Source organism: Cheilinus undulatus, linkage group 16 (genome assembly GCF_018320785.1).
Source record: "Cheilinus undulatus linkage group 16, ASM1832078v1, whole genome shotgun sequence".
Classification (NCBI taxonomy): domain Eukaryota; kingdom Metazoa; phylum Chordata; class Actinopteri; order Labriformes; family Labridae; genus Cheilinus; species Cheilinus undulatus.
In genome coordinates, this window is record NC_054880.1 from 1,831,582 (window position 1) to 1,849,195 (window position 17,614).

The 17,614-nt window shown below is 41.2% G+C and overlaps 1 protein-coding gene across 1 annotated transcript in view; it reads left to right on the plus strand.

Moving 5' to 3' along the window:
- The first annotated feature begins 509 nt into the window (after positions 1–509).
- The window catches only part of LOC121524338 (semaphorin-6D-like), a 256,246-nt gene continuing 239,141 nt past the window's right edge, over positions 510–17,614 (plus strand). Inside the window, exon 1 of the mRNA XM_041809680.1 lies at positions 510–661. The gene's annotated coding sequence lies outside the window, so the exon portion shown is untranslated. The remainder of the gene's footprint in view (positions 662–17,614) is intronic.

Sequence of the window (17,614 nt, forward strand, 5' to 3'; positions counted from 1 at the left end):
GAATACTTTTTTAAGACACTGTATATATGTTTATTCTAACCTGTATTCACACTGTTAGAAAATTAAAATATCTTAGCTTATACTCCTTTTAATGTGGATTTTTTTCCTTGAAATGTTTTCTAATATTTTTATTTTTATCAGTTTATTAGATCAGAATAATGAGTTTTTATTACAAATCTATCATTTCACATGAAAATAAATGCGTGTTAAACATGACATTTCTGTTTTTGCACCCATGACTGATTTTGTTTTGTTTAAATGTCTCCATTGTTGCAGCAGGGAGAGCTGTTTTTATTTTCACAGTGACTTTAAATTGAAAAGGGGTGGAGTCCGTCTGAAGCAGCCCTGTCCTCTGATTGGCTTCTGTACTCCATTATGATAATGAGAGGGGCGTGTCTTTCCTCGGGAGAGGCTGGTCTGCCGTTCTCCTCCTCATTGTGTCGTTTGGACCCGTGCTGGACGCACCGTGCCTCCCTCCCCTTCTCTGCCTCCCTGTGAGCTCGCTCGCGCTGGATTTATACCTGGAGAGGCTCGCGGAGGATTTTCCCGCCGGTTCGGTTCCGTTTATTGGATCTTAGCGGGGCTGTTGTGGATTACTGTGACTGAGCGTTCGGACTGGACTCTGACTCGGGTGTCTGTGAGGGGATGTGGACACAGGAAGGTGAGTTTCTGTCTCTTCTTCGGGCGTTTTTTTTTAAGAGGGGAGCATCTCTGCGTCCCAGCTCTACACCCGGCAAATGTCAGAGATGGTGTGTGTGTGTGTGTGTGTGTGATTGCCATCTCGGTGTGTGTGCAGCTTGGAGGTGTGTGTGAGTAGAGACCGGGTGGATTTGTGCGTTCTGCGCGCATCATACTGTATGCAAACGTGCGTTTTTGTGCGTCTTTTCTGGGCTTTGCGCGCGTTTGGCACCTTTGATTGATGCCTGTCTGTCCGCCGGACAGCTGGAGAGGCAGAGGTGTGTTTGTCCGTGGGTAGGGCTGGGGAATATTTACAGTTTTTAAGGTTTTCTTTATATTTTCATTTATATATGGGTAGGAAGATGACGGTTTTATCCATGTAGATGAGGCTGATTGGGAAATAAAGCAGACAGCAGGCCTGATGGTCATTACAGTAAAGAACCACCAACAGTGATAAGCTTACCGATGATTTTCTGACATGTTTGTCATCATATAGGAGCATTAATGACAATCAGGTGATGCTGATGCATGTTTGTGTCCACAATAGAAGCCCTAAAAACCCAGCACTGGATATTTTATAGTTTTAAACATCACTGATTGCATGCAAACTCCTGCAAACTGTCTCAGCTGCAGGGAACGGCTTGCTCCTTGACATTTTAACCCACTTTTCCAAATTTTGCCAGCACATTTGTGCAATTCAGACAGTGCACCTTCTCTCTTTTGGTTAAAAGCATGACTGAAGATCCTTAAGATTCTGCATTTTTGGTACCACTGACCATGAATAAATGAAGGACTGAGCATTTTGAAACACGTGGTGTTTAAGTGAATATAAAGCATATTGACAATCTTGATGTTGCCAATATTTTTGGACAATTTAGACAGTCTCATTCTAGAAATGAAGTATTGTATTATTGGATAATGCCATCCAGCTAAAATACAAGTCCATATTTCCCAGCCCTAGGTGCATCTTTTTGGCATCTTTAATGACTTTCAGTCTGCCTGACAGCCAGAAAGGCAGAGACGAGTTTGTGCATGTGTGGATGTTTCTGTGTCACCTTCCCCTCATCATCCTCTCTGCATCCTCTCTGCATCCTGCTGACGGGAGAGCTGCTCCAGCCCTCTTCCTCTCCTGATAACCTCCTCTCCATCATGCTCCTTATCTTTATGATGCATTCAAACACTGCTGGAGATTGGACGCGGTGTGGACAGCTGTCTTTGCCTTATCTGCAGGTGAAAGGGTCGATTTGACGGCGACGGCGAGGAGACTCTTTTATTGAAGGAGAAAATCAGGATTCTGCTCTCTGAGCTCTATCTTTTTCCAGTTTTTCTCTTTAAACAGTTTGCATTTGACCTTTGTAGCACAGCAGGGGCATGCTGGGAGATATTTTCTCACAATTGCATTCATCATAATTTGCATTTATTTATTTATCTATTATTTGTCAGCGGTAATGCATAAGCACTGTTGCATCCAATGGGAGTGCAGCTGATGCAGTACATGCAACTTCTAGACACGGCTAATTTGCAGTCCTTGTTCCCAGTCAGGCTTTTAAGAGCTGACACACATGCTCAGGGTTAAATATGCGGAATCAGACCTGATTTGTTCTAAAAGTCAGACAAAAAAGAAAGACTTAATTGCAAGAACATCACATCTCAAGTGTTTTATTAACCCTTAAGTGACCAGACTGACTGGTGATGACCAGAATGGATATTTAAGATCGGCACCCACACTAGTCGAAGGTTTTGAAGCTAGATTCTTAAATAATATGATGCTTCTTTCCAAAGAAGTTGAGCTTTTTGCATATTTTTGCTACTTTTTTAGGCGGCACAAGCATCTGTTGCAACAAATCACATCTACCAACATGCAGTAGGTGAAGAAATGATGATAAACTATGACCATGATGATGAAAACCCTGTTAGTCAGTAAAGTAAAACAACTATTACAGTAGTGTTGCATTAAAAAAAATGACTGGTCTTCAGTGATTTAAAGCAGTCTTTTTGTCCTGTGAGGAGAAATAGACCTGAGGTTTTAAAAGCTGCTTTCTGTTCAGAGTTCAACAGTTCGTTTTGGATCTTTAGGACGGGGAAGTTTGCAGATTTTTGAGATGAAAAAGGGGTTACAGCAGTCAGGATGCTAAAGTGTGTTGCAGGGCTGATTTCAGTGTAACAACAGGTCAGTGAAGTGGACATGCATCCATACATTTTATTCTACTCTGTTTATCAGGATTATGAGTACAGTTAAACATTTTCTTAATGTTCTTGCAACAACAAACCACCTTTTACCATGATTATGAGGTAGCTGCTCAAAATCTCTGCAAGTTAGTAAAAACAAATCTGCCTTACCCAGAGTTACAGAAGCTGCATCAGTTCTAGAAATGTTTTTTTTTTGTTGCTCTGAATTCTCCCGGATGAAGAGCTTGCATGCTTGGCAGCAGCTCTTATTCTGACAGACGCCCTCTCACACACCTAACAGGTAGATCTGTCCATCTGAGAGTTGGCCTCAGTGAAATCACAGCGAGAGGACTGACCCTGGTCCCTGTGGAAAATCCTCCCAGCTCCTCTAAAGCAGTGGTTCTCAACCTTGGGGTCGGGACCACCTTGAGGGAGGTGAGACACTGAGAAGGGGTCACCAAATGCTAAAAAAATACAAAGAATATTTTTTAAATTACACTGTTGCCACTTAACAACAGTTTGACCAAATGTTACTCCTTTTTTACTTTTTAACACCTATTTAGCCGATTTTAGCACATTTTTGCCACTTAAAATCCTTTCCATCACTTTTTTACCCCCGCCGATGAAATCTGCAGGGGGTTATCTTTGTTTGTTTGTATGTGTACAAGATAACCTCAAAACAGAAAGGCGGATCTTCACCAAACTTTCAGGGAATGTTGGGATAGTGACAGGGAAGAATCAGTTAGATTTTGGTGTTTATCCGCTAACCCGTTCGGTTTTTCTCGGACTTCGAAATTTTGAACAACATGGTAATCGATGTAATCCTCGGTGGTGCTGCTTAGGCGTGGGTCTGCCGCCTCAGACGGCCTTTCTAGTTTTGTCTGTTTTTGCCACTTCCAAACCAATTCTTGCCACTTTCTGCAGCTGCTCTTTACACTCCTTTTTGCCCATTTTAACCACAGTTAACCCATTTTTGCCAGTTTATATCAATTTTTCATCCCAGTCCACCTAATTTCCACCCATTTTTTTGCACTTTAAAGCCATTTCAACCACTTTTTAATCCCCTTTTACCAATTTTGTGGCCATTTTGGCCGCTTTGACCCTTTTTTTGGTTATTTTTTCCACTGTTATTTAACTTTTGCCACTCTTAACTCATTTACTTTCTTTAAAAATCCAATTTCATCACCTTTTCCACCTTTTTTTTTTACCAATTTCAGCAATTTTTAATCCCATTTAAATTATGTTTTATACGTTATTTTCATTTAAAGAAGGCTATTTACTACAAAAATGAATAAATAAATAAATGTGTTTCTTTGATAAAAGTGGTTATTATTCAGGTCAAATATACAATATGGTTTTCACAGTTTAAATTCACAATGGACCATGGTTTTGCTGACCTCCATGGAGCCCCAGCTTGGCTGGGTCCCAGAAAGCTCTCCCCCTTCATCCCCCTCAATGGACGGCCTTGTCTGCTCATGTTTTTTCTTGATTGTGCATGGCTGTGTTCAAACACCCTCAGGTACAGTGGGGGTCCCCGCTCTCTTTTGGGGGTCACGGGCCAAAAAGGTTGAGATCCCCTGCTCTAAAGGATCCTGATCCCTGGGGAAAGATCTGCTGATGGTTCCTGATGTTCACTCTGATGTTTAACGCTGAATAATTGAGATGTATTACTCTGTATGGATGCACTGAAGGTTAACATTTTCTTCTAAAGACAAGGGCTGGATTGCATTAAAAAGACTTAAATTTCTGCTGTTAGACTTGGTTTTTGCTGCTGTTTCCATGATAAGCCACTTTGTGATTGCTGTTGACAGGATTTTTTGACCCTTGATGTTGAAAAGCTTCTCTTGTTTTAACTTTGACCTTCTTTACAAGCTTTGAAACTGACAACAAAGATGACAGTCAATTAGTATGAAGCGTTGACGGTGTCATTTCTGTTAGAGACTTGTAGGAACATTTCTGATTGGCTGATTTTGCTTGAGGAAACACTTACAGAGAGAACCTTTACAGCTCTGAAAGTGCCTTTTTTTTGGTAAAACTTCATGTTCCCTCGTCTTGATGTAGAAACTTTGGAGATAATTGGAGCTTTAAGAGCAGAAAATCAGTAATGTAATGAAGCCTGTTGATCATTAGTTTATCTGCTCACAGTAAATCCTGGAGGGTAAAACCACGACCGGGTCGTTTGACCTGATCAGACCCTCTGATTAAACTCTGATCAGGGATTTAATGACAGACTCCACGTGTAAACACCATTCGGCCTCTCATTAAGCCTCGTCGGCTCTTTAACGCGTTTGAACCCTTCATTTAAACACGTGGATGTGCCACACACTTCAGGAAGGATGGCTAATTAGCCTCCAATTAAGAGCAGCATTTTTAATGAGTACTGTTTGCATTTATGCCGTCTTACATCAGTGTAAAGACAAACATGTGTTAATGTGCAGAGTGAGTCCAGCCCTGCTAGTGGAGGTCAGACTGTTTTTACAGTGTATTAGAGCGTGTTTTTACACTGTGTGTCATGTGTTTTTAAAGCCTCACATTAATGTTTATGAGCGGGTTCACAGGTGAAAACATAAAGAGATTATCCCTGTAAGAAGAATCAGAAGGCTGTAAAACGCTCGGCTGCTCCTGAACGCTGCTTCATTCATAGTCAACTCAGGTTTCAGAGGTTTTTAAAACAGAGACAACGCTATCTCTCTCTCTTTATCACCCCATGCTCTCTTTTTTCTGGTACCTGAACTTGCTGATTCAGAGTCCTGATCCAAGAGCAGAGACCTCACTAAAACCACCACCAGGTAGTTCAATCTCAGGGAGGTTTATAGCTGTCAGACAGGGAAAGTACAGTAGAAGGTTAAGGAGGGCAGGCTGGGGCGGTTTCAGAGGAAATTCTTTCATTGAAATCTAATAAGCAAGGAACATGAGGGGCAATGACCTTGACTTTTCACCTCCAACATCTAACTGATGACCCAGCATGGACATTTGTGCAGATTTTTAGGAATATATTGTATATATAGGCATGTAGGACACTAGGGACTCATCACAGGGCCCAGTGAGCCAAAATTGGGGGTGTGAAGAGTCAGCCAAGGTCAAGCTCGATGGCATCTCTTTTGTCCAGGCCTTTTCACCCCTGGTGATACACCCAGAGACCACCAGCATTTTTCAGATCCTTGGGACATCCACAGCAGGACCAGGGGCTCCTGGCAGCCCTGCTACCCGCCTGGACAGTACCCAAGGCCAGTGGTTCTGAACTGGTTTAGCATCAGGACTCACCAAAATCTCCTGAATGACAAATCACAACTCAAATTTCTTACATTTTTCAATCATAACCAATGGTTTTGATAAAAAATGGGTCAGTTTGGGCATGAAATGGAACAAAAATGAAACAGAACAAAGAAATGAAGAAACTCCCTTTAAAATCAAAGCACATCAGAGACTTTACCACACATTTTGTTTCCAGGCACACATCTGTGACCCATTGAAAATTGCTTCTGGACCCACTTTTGGGTCCTGACCCACCAGTTGAGAACCAAGGCCGTAGGCCAAGCTTCCTCTTCACATGCACCTCTTCCTCCGCCCTAAACGTGTCGACTGTGTTATTTTCCGACTGATTATTTTCCCATTCTCGCTGGTAAACCAGTGAACCCAACTCTAACAAACCCTGACCCAAGAACCGTTAAAGCCCTAGTAAGCACTGATATTTCATAAATGAGGATTAACCCTTAACGCTCTCACCTGTTTTTCACCAGTGTGTCTCATATGGACTTTTTGTCTTAAAAAGCTCGTAAAACATCGACCCTGTGGTGCACAGTCAAGTTCAAAACACTATTTTTTTCAGGATAAGCTGGGCTTTAAGAATATGTGTGTTGCAGCAGTGTTTTTTTAAAGTTATGGGACTATAAAGACAAAAGAAAAACTAATAAGAAATTAAAGTCAAAGATTTTTATGTTCTTATGACATTAATACTAAGGGGTTTTTTACTCAGACTTGTTCTCCTTTCTCTTTGGAACTAAATAGTTAAAAAAAAAAAAGTAATAAACCTGCAACAAAAAAACTTCAAAATTTTCATATTTTAACAAAAAAGTCCTCTTGTTTTTGGTAATACGAGTCATTATTTAAAATGCAGCGACTCTGAGGGACCAATCACAGCCTCCCTGTGTTTATGTCTCTCTAGTATGAGTCATTCAGGCTCTCTTCTTCAGTTTTCAAGTCTGTGCATATGCACTCTTCAGTAAAGCATGACATGACGATGGAACGGCCTCCCATTGGTTGTCACAGCCCAGCGGCAATGCATTTTGGGATATGAAAAGACACTATGGCTGCTGAAACAATTAAAACAACTATTAAAAATGGATTAAAGTCAATAAATATCGGACATATACACCAGAAAGTCAGCAAAGTTCCAGGATCTCTAGAAAAGGATCTGTAAGAGCTACAAAGGCTTAAAGGGTGCCATGAGAACCGTATAATAGTGAGCTTTCAGAGGAAAACACAAGTAAGTGCCTTTGATTTATGGTTCAAAAGTTATTCAACTTTGAATAGCATGTGTCTGATCTTGTCGTATACAACAACGCTGTCCTTAGGGTTTAAAGTAAGCAATATAAAATAACTTTGAACCAATAACAAAAGAAGATGAAAATGCATTTTGTGAAGCCTGAAGATGGGACCTCCCCCAGGATGTCCATTTAAGGAGTTGTAAATTATTCCCACGGCACTGCACAGAAGGTGTGCTGTGTGAGCTCTAAGGGTTAATAGTTAAACTCTTGAAAGTGGATCTGCAAGCGTTGCATCTGAGGTCCTTAAAGAAAAAACATCTAGTCATATATTCTCTTGAAAGTAAAAATAATAAAGTCTTGTTTTGTCTCATGAGGGGAGTGTCCCATCCCTAGTAAATAACAAAACTGAAGGCTTTTATAATAAAGAGATGGTGGTTAGATGTGGGCGGATGGGGTTCAGGTCTGTGGCTCCTTTCCCTCATGTCTTTCCTCTCTCTCTCTCTGATCCCTGTTTCTGATTCTATCAACTGTCCTCTGTAAATAGAGGCATACAAAAAACAAAACAAAACAAAACAAAACAAACAAAAAAAAAAACAAATATAAGAAATGTTTTAAATTAGACACACAGAGAACTTAAGCATCTGTAGTAAATGTGCCGGCTCATTTCAGTCCCTGTGTGTGACATGATGATGTTATTGTTGAATCATTGTCTGAGGAAATAAATGACAGAAAACTCTGTTATTATGAAGTTTGACAGTCAGCTAAAAGAGACGATGAATTCATAATTTCTGGAATAAATAAGAAATCAGCACTGAGTATTTGTTTGAAGCATCTTTCTTCTTCTCATGTCTGTTTAAGATCTTTGACAAACTGATTTTTACAGTGAAACTGTTTTATTCTGAGGTTCTCTGGGGTTTTATTGTTAGTTTAGTTTGTTTTAGAGAGGAGGGAGAATTTGATGGCTGTGTAAGACGGAGTTCATACCAACAGGATGAGATGGGGGTTTGGCTTGTAGCCTCCAGAACTGTTCAGTTAGCGTTACACTCTTAAATCTAGTCTGGCTCTGTTAAAAGATGCTCTGCTGGTTATGTTGTTGTTGTTGTTTGCTGTCATCATGGTGATACGTCGTTAGAATTCAGCTAAAATCACTTCTGCAGAACATTTATCATTCTAACAGACCGAGTTTGGTCCTATCATGTAAATATGGGATGTTTTCTTGCACATCTAAACATCAATAATCAGTGAACATGAAGGTCACCCAGCCACAACAAACCACCAAATCCCCTGTGGTTTGCTCTTTATTGTCCACTCTGACCGTGAGTGACGGTGTTATGATCTAAAATGTCCCTGTGCTTTTTGAAGACCGCTCTGAGTGAACACCTGCCTCATAAATCCATCACCGTGCTCTCAGTGCTGTCGGCCCATTGTGTATGTTAACCTTGGTGTGCGTTTGAACACAATAACCTGTGCGTCCCTGGTGGGCGGGTGAGCAGACGGGTGGATGCAGAGGAGGAGGAAGGGGAGGGAGGAGGGAGAATAATTTGATTTCTGAGCAGGAAGATTAGCCGCGTCGCTGTGAAAGCCTCCGAACTGCTGCGTGTCATCAGCCATTATGTTCTCTGAACAAATGTGAGCAGCGGGATCGGCCTTTTGTTCTGATCCTCAGTGTGACTGTGGATGTATGTTTGCCGCTGAGCTGTGGAGGAAGTCGTAGAACTGAAACTTTGTCATAATGGACTAATAATACTCCTCTGTCAGCAGATGTTTTCCTCTGAATACTTCACTGCTAATGTCATGCTGTTACATCTTTAATAATTTAAATTATTAACCTCTAAATCAGCTCTTTTAAACCTTTTTGAGTGAAAACTCCCAATACTTAACATCTTGAAAAGCTCCAATCCAAAACATTTGTAGCAAACAGAACACTGGACCAATCAGTGCCATTTGAGGAGAACGAGGTGGGAGCAATGGGCGGGTTTCCCTCAAAGTTGCAGCAAAGGCTGCCTCCAGTGTGGTGATTAGCTCAGATGTAGCTCTAGTGTAGCATCAATTTTACCAGAACTTGACCACATTTCTACCTGAAATTAAAACATTAAAAGTGTTTCATGATGGGAAAGATGTTTGCACTCTTGGAAAGAGTGATTTGGAAGGGGTTAATTGTAATGTGAGTGGTTTTATACAGTGGCTGCTACTGGACTGATCAGCTCAGACTTAGCCACAGAGACAGGTTTGTCAGAACTGGACATTTCTTTATTAAAACAAGAGCAGAGAGCCACACTGAGAGCTTGTCTTAGCAGAGAATATGTTTTTGCATGCCTCCCAGCCGGCCTTGGCATCAGTAGCCGGTCAGCCCTAGAGAAACGGTGCATGTGTACGTCATTTGCTCTTGTCGCTCTTATTGGCCTGTCATGAATGTGACAGAACATTCCTCCAATCACCTTCTTAGAATTATTTGGAAACTCCTGCCCTTCCCAAAGTCTCTGTGGGAGCTTAGATAAAAGTGAAATACTTCCATGCAGTCGAGATTTAAAACAGTTGATGATAACAGCCCGGAAAAAGCAGATGTGTTTGATGCATCCTTTAAAGTTGATCTGCTTGCTCCTGATGTCCTAACATACAAAGCTAGTTTTTTAGTCTTCACTAGATTTAACATTAGGGATGAAACAGTCACTTGTTCCACCTGTGATAAAATATCTCTACAGGTATCCAATCATTCAAATTTTTGTCATTACAGCGGTCCAATGAGCACGCTTAGATCATTGCAATATGGTATTATCCAGACGAGCATCAATGTCTCTCTTCTCACCTATCACTCACTTTCACTGTCTGTCAGAGACTCACAACAGCAAGTGAGGAACTAAGCAAGCAAAGAAGCTGTATTGGCCAATTTTCACGTCTTTCTTCAGCCATATTTCTAGGTCTGAAAGATCAATCAGCCTAATTTTAGGAGAATAAGGCGGTAGCCAATAGTAATGGCCGCTCCAGTGTGGTGTTAAGCTCAGATAAACCAGTGGCGGATTTATCAGAACTAGACCACATTTATTTTTTAAATTTAAGTAGAATTCTTTTCTGATTCCCATTTAAGTATCAGAAATACTCTTAAAATGCATGCATTGGTATGAGCGAGTGCACTAGTCTATGCACCAACCTGATACCATTCGTTCAACTCTATATTTAGCCAATTCTAGCCATGCTAAATGTTAGCATTATAAACCGAAAATCATTCTTCACTGCTGGAAAACACTGCATGCACGAGCTACCGTTTTTAAAGCAGTGAAGAAGAACCAAAGTTCTCATTGCTGCAGCAAAGAAAGGAGGCTGTGAGAGGCTTCTCTGTATGAGCTTGTAAAAAAAAAAAAAAAACACATACAACCGGCATTGACGTACAAAGTGTTAGTCTTCCTTTTCTCTGAAAGCAGCTGTTTTAGTGGCTAAATGTTAAAACCAGCCCGGATTTTAATGCAAATGAGACCATTTATAAAGGCTCAGCCTCTTTAAAACATGCTGTAGATGTCTGAAAATACTCTAAATGTCTGTGTATGAAACAAGAAAAAGCAAAATATCGGAACCATTTCAGGGTAGTTACTAATCCAGGAACTATTCTGACTTATCTTCACTGCTGGGAACCCAAAGTTTTGCACCTGCTCCAGTAGATTTACTCACTCTGCGGCTGTGAAACAGGCTGCAGGCTGGAGGAATCAACTGGAGCAATTCCAGAACTTCTACCTTTTGTCAGACCTAAATTCATGTCAAACTTGGTTAAAAACTCCCAGAATTCTCCTTTAAGTCATATATGTGAATATGCAGACAGCTCTGAGGTCAGTCACAGCGGTCTGAAAAGCCCTCAGAGGTGGTTTTATGATGTTTTCGCTTTAGACCGGTGCTGAGAATCCAGCGTGAAGGCCAGACCTCGGCTGTAATCAGCCTGAAAATATGACTGCTGTCCTGAGGCCTGAGCTTTACTGCCAGACCCGACCCCCCCCCCCCACCACCTTCCCTGTGATATCAGAGTGTAATAGTATTTGACAGCAGCTCTGACAGGTGGAGTGTGTGTGTTTTACAGCAGATTGTCTCTGAGCCTCAGGTGATGTCTTTGTGTTTTAAACTGTTGTCTGGTTTCTAAATCTGCTCTTTAATCCAGCCAATGCTTTTCATTTTCTCTCTGAGCCTCGTGGTGAAGTTTTGCTCTGACATTTTGGGTAGAAAGAGAGAGAAGGTTAGAGGTTTATGATTTTACTCTTTTCTCATCCTTTGAGCCAGGCAGTGAAGCTTCTAACAAAGAGAGCAGATCTCATTATAGCCATTGTTTGGACTTAAGATATGCAAGAGCACAAAAACTCCAGAATCACTCTGAAAGCATTGTTTTAATCCCTGGTGTTTCTTTATCAGATCAGAGGAAATCTGTCTGTAATTGCCTTTTATTTATTTATTTATTTATTTGTAAAGAGAAATCAAATCATATTTGCAAATACCAGTTACATCCACAGATGCCTGCGTAGTCAGGCTGTTCAGGTTTTGTGTGGTGTCACATCATATCAGTTCAGAGCTAGATAAGACTGTTTCAGCGGTGGTACCAGACCATTTAAGCTGTGGTATCAGACCATTTCAGTGATGGTATCAGACCATTTCAGCGGTGGTACCAGACCGTTTCAGCGGTGGTATCAGACCATTTCAGTTGTGGTATCAGACCATTTCAGTTGTGGTATCAGACCATTCTAGTGTTGGTATTGGACCTTCTCAGTGATAGTATCAGACCGTTTCAGTGATGGTATCAGACCATTTAAGCTGTGGTATCAGACCATTTCAGTGATGGTATCAGACCATTTCAGCGGTGGTACCAGACCGTTTCAGCGGTGGTATCAGACCATTTCAGTTGTGGTATCAGACCATTTCAGTTGTGGTATCAGACCATTCTAGTGTTGGTATTGGACCTTCTCAGTGATAGTATCAGACCGTTTCAGTTGTGGTATCAGACCATTTCAGTTGTGGTATCAGACAATTTCAGTTGTGGTATCAGACCATTTCAGTTGTGGTATCAGACCGTTTCAGTGGTGGTATCAGACCATTTCAGTGGTGGTATCAGACCATTTTAGTGATGGTATCAGACCATTCTAGTGGTGGTACGAGACCATTTCAGTGGAGGTATCAGACCATTTCAGTGGTGGTATCAGACCATTTTAGTGGTGGTATCAGACCATTTCAGTGGTGGTATCAGACCATTTCAGTGGTGGTATCAGACCATTTTAGTGATGGTATCAGACCATTTCAGTGGTGGTATCAGACCATTTCAGTGGTGGTATCAGACCATTTCAGTGGTGGTATCAGACCATTTCAGTGGTGGTATCAGACCATTTTAGTGATGGTATCAGACCATTTCAGTGGTGGTATCAGACCATTTCAGTGGTGGTATCAGACCATTTCCGTGATGGTATCAGACCATTTCAGTGGTGGTATCAGACCATTTCAGTGGTGGTATCAGACCATTTCAGTGGTGGTATCAGACCATTTCAGTGGTGGTATCAGACCATTTCAGTGGTGGTATCAGACCATTTCAGTGGTGGTATCAGACCATTTTAGTGATGGTATCAGACCATTCTAGTAGTGGTACCAGACCATTTCAGCGGTGGTACCAGACCATTTCAGCGGTGGTACCAGACCATTTCAGTGGTGGTACCAGACCATTTCAGCGGTGGTATCAGACCATTTCAGTGGTGGTATCAGACCATTCTAGTGTTGGTATTGGACCTTCTCAGTGATGGTATCAGACCATTTCAGTGGTGGTGTCAGACCATTTCAGTTGTGGTATCAGACCATTTCAGTGGTGGTATCAGACCATTGTAGAGGTGTGATCAGACCACTTCAGTGGCCTTTTTGTACCTTTTCAGTGGTGGTATCAGACCAGTTTGTTACCAATAAATAAGCTTGTTTTACTTTGGCCTGCTGATGTTGTAGATTGGTGTTACTCTCTCTCTCCATCCTCCCTCTGCTTCATTAGTTCAGACAGGAAGAGATTGCTGATGTCATGAACTCTGCTGTCTTGCATCAGGGCTGCACATACACACCCTCACACATTCTTACATTGCTGAGGTCATGTCGGGGAAATCAGAGTACCCTGACACACACTCACAGCACTAATGTGTGTGTGATGTTTTTGTAGCACTCAGCGAAACAAAACCAGGGAATGAAGAAGACAGGAAGTTCTCAGACCTTTTAATCTGTCTCTCTGTAGTTTGATTTCCACTCTCTCCTCTGTGTCCTCTCCTCTCTCTGGCTGCAGGGCTGTTTGGTGTGATGAATCAAACATACCTGACAGGGAAGAACTCTGTGTTTTCTTCTCTCTTTATTTCACTCCACTCCAGCTTCACTGCTTGGTTTCTTCCTTTCCTTTATTTCCTTCTCTCCTCTCTTCTTCTCTTACTTCCTTCTCTCCTCTCTTCCTTCTTTCCTCCTTCTTTTCAGTCATTTCTGTCCTGTCTTTCCTTTCCTTTTCTCCCCTCTGTCTCTTCCCTTCCTCCTCTTGTCTCTTCTTCTCTTCTCAGTACTTTTGGGGTAAAATGCAGTGTAACTGTGACGCAACAGGATGAAAGTTGAGAAGGTTTCAGGGCTGCACGCTTGGTTCAAAGAGGATTTGTTTTGTGTTAAAATATAATCTCATATTTTAATCTTAATAAAAACAAAAACAGGGCACTCTGAGTGTTATTTAGATCACAGTTATCCTGACATTTATCTCACCCTCGCACACTTTAAACACTCTTTTATTCTTGTTTTCATCAGAGGCGGCTACTGAAGTCTTAGTTAAGATAAACCACCATTTTTTGTGATTTGAACTCAGCCCTGAGTCTGACCAGCATCAGTGATGTTCAGAAGATCTCAGAGATGTTCAAACTTCTGCATAATAAACATCTCTATTCAGCAAACTCACTTTCAGAGACTTTTGCAAAGGTCAGAATGAAACCCTGAGATTTTTACCTCTGGCTTTGAGGCGCTCCTGTGTCTTCATTATCTTAAATCAGAAGCTTTGATCAGCTGGTTTGACATGGGGTTACTCAAATCATGACTACCTAAAGTCAAGAAAACACTCAGAAAATAGTTAAAATGAAGAACTTCTGAATAAAGACGTGTCACGGTGAATTTTGTTTGCAGAATAGCTAACGTTAGCAGTGCTAGCACCACTATTCTTTGATCCTTTCTGCAGTTTAACATCCACATTACTGTGTTGAATGTCGTCAGCCATTCCTTTAGGATGTGAGAATCACTTGATGGTCTGTGTACCACTTTCCCAATTTCCTAGATTAGTGGGGGTCTCAACATGGGGGTCAGACTCTACTTGGGGGTCACAAAAACCTGAGAGGGGGTCTCCAGATGCCTTAAAAAACAAAGAATATTTTCTTAATTACACATTGGCCACTTTAGAACAATTTTGCAAAATTTAAACCACTTTTTATTGCTGTTTCCACCCAATTTAGATAATTTTAATTAAGGCTGGGAAATCAATTACGAATTAGACTAAATCGCAATATGGCCTGCTGCAATTTACAAATTGCACAAGTTGCAATATGCCTTTAACTTGAAAGGTGTGACATATCAGCAATAACCTCAAATGGAAAATAAACACAGACCACATCTACAAAAAAGCCCAGCAAAGACTTTTCCATCTATGACAGCTCAAGAAGTTCAGAGTAAGGTTCCATCTTCTGCTCCGCTTCTACACAGCAATCGTCGAAAGTGTCCTCACCTCATCAATAACAATCTGGTTCAGTAGTCTCGACACACTCTCCAGGAAGAAACTACAGCGCATCATTAACAGAGCATCCAAAATCACTGGCTCACCTCTACCATCCCTTGAATCACTCCACCACAAACGGACACTGTGCAGAGCCCGCAAGATCACCTCGGATCCCACTCACCCTGCACACTATGCATTCCAGTTACTGCCCTCTGGGAGGCGCTACAGGTCAATTGCCTCCAAAACAACCCGTTTCAAAAACAGTTTTATCCCAACTGCTATTAATATTCTGAACTCTGAACACTGAGGAGGGTTAAGCATGGCCTTTGTGTCTGTGATTGTCTGAATGTGTTTGTCTGGCTGTATATCTATGTTTGTGCTTAAATGTTGGAACCTGTACCAGCTGTACTGACAACAAATTCCACCAGCTTGGCTGTGTGGTCATTAAAGAATCAATCAATCAATCAATCAATCAATCAATCAGTTTTAGCAGAGATTCTATGTACATTCTGCATTCTCTGCAAACTCATTTTTTGTTGATTTCAAACCCTTTCCATCACCTTTTCTGCCTGGTTTTGCCAATTCTGTTGTCGCCTCTGTTGACCCATTATTGCCAATATTAACCTCGTTTTACCTCTTTTTACACCCACATTTCATTTTTTGCCAGTTTGACAATTTTCTGCCAATTTCTTTCTATTTTTCTGCTTTTCTGCCACTTTTATCTAATTTTGCTAGTTTAACCCATTTATGCTGCTTTTGAAATCACGTCACCACCTTTTCCACAAATGTTTGCCATTTTTAACCCTTTTTAGTTCTGCTTTTAAGAGAAGGGATTTACATTTTTAACAATGTTATGTACTACTCACAAAAAATAAAAAAAAACATTATTTGGTAAGAGTTGTTATCTTTGAGTTTGACTTCACCACCCTACAAGCTTTAAATACAGTAAGTCCAGGTGAGACACAGTGATTGACAGACTAAGGGTGAACTGTTTAGGCTGGCTAGTCTGCACATCCCTATTAAACATGAGAGAATATAATGTTGTCTCAGTGGGAATTTTAACCTAAAGAAATGATTAAAAACACACAAGTATCAGGAATCAGCATCTGTGCATCTTCAGTGTTCATCCCTAAATCTAACTGTATTTAGTGGGATCTTCGTCTTTTGCTTAGATTATGCTAAACATAAAATTTGACACAGTAAGTGTTCTTTATTAGACGAGAAGTTTGTTCTTCCTTCCTGCACTGACAGCTAGAGCTGGTTAACCAGGAGTTACAGAGGAATCAGACAGAAGTAGTTTGAATTATTACCCTCTGTTTCTAAGAGGAGAAGTTGAACACATCCGCCCCGGCTCGGTTTCTCTCTCTTTCTTCATTTTTATCGTGTAGTTCAGTCATGTCTTCAGCCGCTGAGCCGCTCTCGTCTGAATTCATATTTTTCTTGCAGCTCCCTCACCGTGTTGATTAATTCTCGCCTCAGGTTATCACACTGTGTGTTTGTAGCATCTGAATCATGCATGAATGTTAAACAAGCGCTGCATAATACATTAAACACTCACATGCATATTTTACTGTCGAGCATCAGTCCGACGTGTTGGGAGATCCACGGCTTCCTCTGCACAGTTGGTGTGCGGAGGAGATCGCTCTCTTTGGTTTCTGCTGGTGCTTTACAGTCAGACGATGCTGAGACTGAGACTGTGAGTGGGTGTGGGTGTTTGTGTGTTGACAGATAGTTAGGAGACAGTAGATTACTGCAGCAGGGCCACGGACTGGACACACTGGACTTTTTAACATGTGTACGCTCATTAGTCCAACTGAATCTGTAATAAGTTGCATTTCTGCAAGAATGACACATCCAGACGATGCGGCTGGTGGTTGATTTAGTCTTGCACATATTCCCCTCAATCAGACCCAAACTGACCTGGGTGTTCTGAGCATGCTCCACAGTCTCTGTGACAGACTAAAGACTAAATGCATGGCCTTCTCTCATCATCCTTATTATTGACACTCCACTCCTTATTATTGACCAAAGGAGGCCGTGTTAATGGATGGACAAGGGGTTTAATACAAAAGGGGTTTAATACAGTGCATATAAAAATATTCACTCCCTTGGATGTTCTACTGTTTTTATAGTTTTTATAAATCAATAATGGTCAAATTTTTTTTTTTTCCATATAAAAACCTGTTTGATGTCAATGTGAAAACATATTACTCCATTCTTCTTTGCAAAACGACTCAAGCTCTGTCAGTTTGCTCAGGTATCAGACCTTTTCAAGTCACAGTTTCTCTACTGGATTGAGGTCTGGGCTTTGACTCGGCCGCTCCAGAACATTCACCTTGTTGTCTCTAAACCATTCTGTATGCTTCAGATCATCGTCTTGATTGAAATTAATCTTCTCCCTATCCGTAGATCTCTTGCAGACTGAATAATTGTCCTCTAGGTTTTTCTTTTATTCCCAGCCTTCCTGGGCTGGCTGCTGAGAAGCATCCCCACAGCATGATGCTGCCACCAACATTCTTCAAAATGGTGTGTTTGTGGTGCTGTTCAGTGTTTC